The 6232-nt window shown below is 45.0% G+C and overlaps 1 long non-coding RNA gene across 1 annotated transcript in view; it reads right to left on the reverse strand.

Annotated features, from left to right (window-relative positions):
* Positions 1-6232, reverse strand: part of LOC310845183 — a 113738-nt gene that overhangs the window by 75619 nt on the left and 31887 nt on the right. The window lies entirely within an intron of this gene.

Raw genomic sequence — 6232 nt, forward strand, 5'->3', positions numbered from 1 at the left:
GGCACCTTGGGGCAATATACAGGTACGCCCATCTCCTTTAGCCTTGATCCACAAGTCGCCCCCATCAAGCTAAAGCCACACCGGGTTCCCTTTGCTCTCAAGGCTAAGGTGGACGAACAACTGGACAAACTGATCGCCGAAGGAGTTTTGGAGCCGGTTGACCACGCCAAGTGGGAAACCCCCATCGTCACGCCTGTCAAGCCAGATGGGTCGGTGAGAATCTGCGCTGACTACAAGTGCACGATCAACAAGGCACTTCAGCAGCACGCTTATCTGGTTCCTGTTGTCCAACACCTGCTGCATTCCCTGGGTGAGGGTAAGGTCTTCGCTAAGCTGGACCTTGCCCAAGCCTATCAACAACTGCCCGTCGATGATGCCACTGCTGAAGCCCAGACGATCGTCACCCACCGGGGGGCATTCCGTTGCCGCCGGTTGCAGTTCGGGGTGAGTGTGGCTCCTGGCATCTTCCAAAGCCTTATGGAGCGTCTCCTGCAAGGGCTTCCGGGCGTGGTACCATATTTTGATGACGTCTTGGTGTCTGCAGACACACCAGCAGCTGTTCGAGCGCCTCCGTGCCGTGCTGACCAGGTTCCAAGAGGCCGGGCTCAAGGTAAAGAGGGAAAAGTGCCAGATCGCCATTCCACAGGTAGAGTTCCTGGGCTAGAGTTCAGTTTTGGGGTAGAGTTCTACTTACCTTAAGTCTTAAATGAGGTGACGATATTTATTTCATCTCGTTTTCGTTTTAGGTACAAAATATTAAAGCAATAGAGAGGATCTTAAAATAGATACATGCAGCAAAAAATTATGTAAGGAAGGAGCCAGATATAGCTCTGCAAAGCGGGTGTTTCAGAGCTTAGAGCTGCCACTGAGAATGGCCTCTCCTAGGCAACCTCTTCCCAAACTTCTGAGGGTGGTGGAAATACCAAGAAGGTCCCCTCTACTGCTCTTAACATCTGAGATGGTCTGTAGGAAAGGAAGCAGTCTTTCAGATATTTGGGGCCTGAGTTATTAATAGCCCTTCCATAGTTATCTTAGGTTGATAAAATTAGCAAAATTTCTTGGCCATTTTCCAGATGCAAGTGGCCTGCAAAGCATGCACAATCACAATGTATGTTTGCTGTTATATCAGAAAACCTTATTATTATTTTTATAAAATCATACAGTGCGAGAAAACACGGAAACCATTTGAGCAAAACAAAAATCAATTAAAGAAGTACACCGTCACTTCTGAAGTGTGGTTTATTTTTTGCTCAAGGACACAGATAAAAGGATTTGTAAACACATTTTTTTTTTAAAAAAAAATCCCTTTAAATGGAAGCTCCAAAATGATGGTTCTGAATTTTCTACCCTCAACCCCATCTTGCCACCCTATAATCCTAACTTTAATCACATCCATTGTGTGATTTCCACTTATTTCAGTGGTGGGAATGATGAGGCATTTTGTCCTGCTTGTGATCATGAAGATTAATAACATTAAGAAAGCTGGCTGTTAATATTTGCACTCATTTAATTATTTTTCTAGAATTGTAGAAATCCCATTATAATTAGGAAAGGGCATGAGGGAATATACACCAGGGAATAATCTGCCGCTGACAACAAAATGAGTTCAGTGACCCAATTAGGTCATTTCCATTGCTAATTCCACTGATTCTGAACATTATGGGGGAAATTTCTTCAGTGACAATCTATTAAAAACAAGATCACCCACACAGGGTGAGTATGGCCTAATATTGATTAATTTTCTCTTGCAGAAAGGCGAAGTTGTGGCATCATATCATAAAACAATTAAACACAGTGGCAGCAAATGCCTTTCTTACTGTTTCATGTCAACTGAACCAGGAAAAAAAAGTTGCAATAAAATTAGAGATGTGTTCAATTATCCATAGGAGATTCCAGGACATTATTAGCCTATTCACCCTAACACTTATCTTCAATTGCACACAGCAGCAAGAGAAAGGATTTAGGTTACATTTTAGTAATCCTAAATCTTGTGCGTAGTGGGTTTTATCAAAAACTGGAGCACTTGTTACTATAATTTAGCTACAAAAATATACAGCGTTTTTTAACCTGACTTCAATGCAGAAAAGCAGCTTTTAAGCAGTGTGAGGAAGTTTGGGTTGTCAGATGAGATTTCCAGCCTTGCTTGTGAGTTTCACTGATTTTGGGTGGATTTGTCAAATATTAACGTTGCTTAAGTCCCCAACACCGCCCTTTTTTCTTTTTCTTTTTACTTTACAAAAATAGCATCTTAGGCTGCAGCCTTAACCATGACTACTCAGAAGGTACTTCTTATGCAATTCCTTGGTGCTTACTTACAGGCAAACCGAGTTAGAATTGTAGGCCAATGCATATACAGTGGTACCTCGCAAGACGAATGCCTCGTAAGACGAAAAACGCGCAAGACGAAAGGGTTTTTCGATTTTTGAGTTGCTTTTCAAGACGATTTTCCCTATGGGCTTGCTTCGCAAGACGAAACATCTTGCGAGTTTGTTTCCTTTTTTCTTAAAACCGTTATTACTGTAATACTGTACCAAGTTTGAAGCGGGAACTGGGCTGGCAGGGAACGAGCGAGGGAGCGACCTACCTTTTCCAGTTTCAGCCTTGGGGAAGGAGAGCGTCTCGCTCCACGAATGAATGCAAGGCAAGAAAAGAGCGAGAGCAAATCTCTTCCAAGCGCGATCACGAGCATGACAATTAGTCCTGAGTTCCGAGCAGAGTAACCCAATACGAGAGAGAGAGAGAGAGACTGGAGACAGAGCGTGTGCGTAAAAGCGCACGAAAGAAAGACTGCAGAAGGAGCCAAAGAACAAATAACGGACTTGGGCGCAACAGTAGTGGGATCTAGCAGAACGACGCAGAGGGATCCTCTTCTGGAGAGGGCACAGAGGAGGCAGGTGGGCTGGGATCCAGCGGATTCTGGCTGGGTCTCTGCGCCGCCGCCTCTGCCTCTCTCTCTCTCTCCCCCTCCCCACGTGGCTGCTCCATTTGGCCCTAACTGCGTGAAGGCAGGAGGAGGGGGACCAAGGAGGAGGAGGAGGAGGCATCCACTGTGCTTGGGCCGCCACGAAGGCGCCTTTGCAGGGGTGGGAAGAAGCCGGGAGCAGCTGCCGAGACTGTGGGGAGCCTGGCGGCGTGGCGCAAGGTAACGGGGGGAGCAAGGGAGAGTCCGTGCCGGGCGCTTCGTGCGTCCGCCCTCGGTTCCTGGGCTCGAACTTCCTTTGGCACCTCGTGGAGAGAGAGGGAGAGGAGCAGGCTGGGGCTTTGATGTGGGACGCGGTTTGGCGGAGCGAAGACGCGGCAAGGCTTGGCGACAGAGGAAGGGGGGCTGTTTTCGTGGGGAGGTGGGAGGGGGTGTCTTTGCCTCTTCCCGGCAACAGATCCTCCAGGCTGGGGAAACTCCTCCTGCTGGGGAGTGACCCGCTTTGTGCTTTGACCGCTATCCCATTATAAAAGGAGTACTGTAATAATGTTCATAATACAGTACCAGGGTGCATCCGTGCTTCGCAAGATGAAAAATATCGCAAGACGAAACAACTCGCGGAACGAATTAATTTCGTCTTGCGAGGCACCACTGTATAAGAATTTCACACTGGTGAGAGAGACAGTGTGGTGTAATGGTTAATGTGTTAGGAGACCAGACCTCCTAAGGTAACTGCCACCCAAACACTGGGATAGTTCAGTCGCTAGAGTAAGGACTCAGCTACATTAGAAAAAAAACCCCAAACAGTGTTTTGGATGTGTTATAAAGATGCAACACCAGATGGCGATGGAGAGCAAAAAAAAAAACCTTTGCAGTTTTACATAGAGCTTTCCCCCCTTTTCTTATAACAATTTATGACTTTATAGCATCCCCCCCCTTGTGTGTAGATTCATCCCAAGAGACTCTTAATCTCAGGATCATTGGAAGTTTTCAAACAAAGGTTAGACAGCCCTCTGTCAGCGATTCTGTAGCTATGATTACTGCACTGCAGGGCGTTGCAATAGAAAATCAGGGTTAGCAAACTTTTTCAGCAGGGGCCGGTCCACTGTCCCTCAGAACTTGTGGGGGGTCAGACTATTTTTTTTTGGGGGGGAGGAAATAAACAAATTCCTATCCCCCACAAAAAACCTGGAGATGCATTTTAAATAAAAGCACACATTCTACTCATGTAAAAACACCAGGCAGGCCCCACAAATAACCCAGAGATGCATTTTAAATCAAAGCACACATTCTAATGTCAAAACATGCTGGTTCCTGGACCATCCACGGGCCGGATTTAGAAGGCGATTGGGCCAGATCTGGGCCCCGGGCCTTCGTTTGCCTACCCATGGAATAGATGGATCCCTACTCAGAAATTATGTGACTTAGTATATGAACAAGACAGGATATTGCTGTTTTACATATTTGCCTTTGCACTCAGCCTTTGTTGTGAGTCTTTCCAGAGATCTGAATAAGGAGCTCTGTTTTTGAAAATATATAAAAGCAGAGTAAAATTCCACAAAGGGTTCCACTTTTGCATGAAAAGGAAGCGCCATACTGCTGAGCTGAACCAACTCCCCAAACCCACAACATGGATGCAGCACTTTATGAAAACCTAACACAGAGCCCAGCATTTATACCAAGCACCCTGGAGCCTCTTTTCCATTTCTGTATGACGGGTCTTCTCAATTTCCTCATTTCAATGTAAATTTTGTGTGAAGCATCACTTTGTAAAACCAGGTGAAAGATCTGGTGGTTTGTTGTTTTCTTGTCATGGGGATGGTTGCAGTCTATTACTTCCCATTCCGAAGCAAAATAACATGTTTTTTTAGGAAACTGTGCTTTCAGATTTGCCGGCTGCTCAAAAAGCATGTCAGTTCTGATACAACTCCAGGAATGCATACATGGTTTGGGGGGGGGAAATTTATTCCGTTGTAAACAGAATGCTAAAGACAAAAATCTATGAACCTTGAGACAGTTATGCACCTGCAGCTAGGGAAGCTGACTTCAAATGTTAAGGCTGGGCTAAAATCTCCTAACCTAGTTTCATGGGTGAAAATATTCTTCCTCTGTGAAAATGGGGCCAGGGCAGTAATTTTCTAGGGATTTCCTGGAATTTTTTGGGTGGCATTAGTTGCTTGTCTGTACTTTGCATGTACTTTACATGTACTCATGTAATCTCATGTACTCATGTAATCACTATTGCCACATTAAACTGCCATAGCTCTCTCCCCAATTCTTTTTTTTAAAATAATTTTTATTAACCGACCAATCAAATCAAATCAAATCACATCACATAAATTCCAAATTACAAAGCCGAATTTTAATTTTTTGTTGAGGGGACCCATATTTCAAGTTTTGAAGGGGGATTCCGATCATCTTCTTGCTACTGCGTTCATATCCAAATCAGTCCAAATGAAGTTCATAATTCTATCCAGTCTTATCTTGCTGTTTCCCCATCCCATCTTATTCGTACATTTTTTTCTTTTTCTTTATGATCTCTTCTGATAATCTCCTTAAGCAGATAAACACCAATTATATCCTGTGTGGATTTTTCCATTCGACCAATCCTCATATCGTGATGGTTTCCATATATCATCACTTTCATAAATAACATCGCTCTTTCCATCATTAATCTCAGGATCTGTTGTTTTTGAGTCCCACTGAGGAGTCTCACCCACAGTATAAAAACAGCTCTTTTCCTCCTCCCAGACTCAAGTCCTCCGACAGAGCTTACCAATATGGCGACGGTATTTTTAACTGCGTCATTCCAGAGCTCTTAAACTTTCCACGCTCTTTGGTTAGAAAAATTATCTCTACACAGACGTAAATCCACAGCTTAAGTCATTAAAGCGGCATTTCTGACTTGTGTGTGGGGGGGGGTTTCTTGTTTTATCACATAGAGGAAAGAAGGAAAGGTTTTTTCCCCCTTCCCCATCAGTCCCTTTGCCATACCGAGTCTTAGCTGTCTTCTCATGATTGATTCTTGTTCCTCCGACTCTTCTTGTTTATCAGAGAACTCTTCAGTTAGCAGTCTTTACTCTCCCTCCTTCCTTGAAATATGTGCATTCGCTTCTTCCTAATTGTTCCTTTTGAAGTTCTTGCAGCTAGTGGCGCGGATCAGAGACGGCGTCCAGGAGTGCCAAGATCCACAGGGGGGCATTCTGCCTAGCGCCCCCATCCCCTCAAATTCGGGGGTGGTATAGGGCACAGCAGGCACGGGCAGCCCCCCCCCCCAATCCTGGGGGTGTAGAGAGGCTATTTACTCCCATC

The sequence above is a fragment of the Podarcis gaigeae genome (assembly GCF_964106915.1).
Source record: "Podarcis gaigeae genome assembly, chromosome: 5".
NCBI lineage: Eukaryota > Metazoa > Chordata > Lepidosauria > Squamata > Lacertidae > Podarcis > Podarcis gaigeae.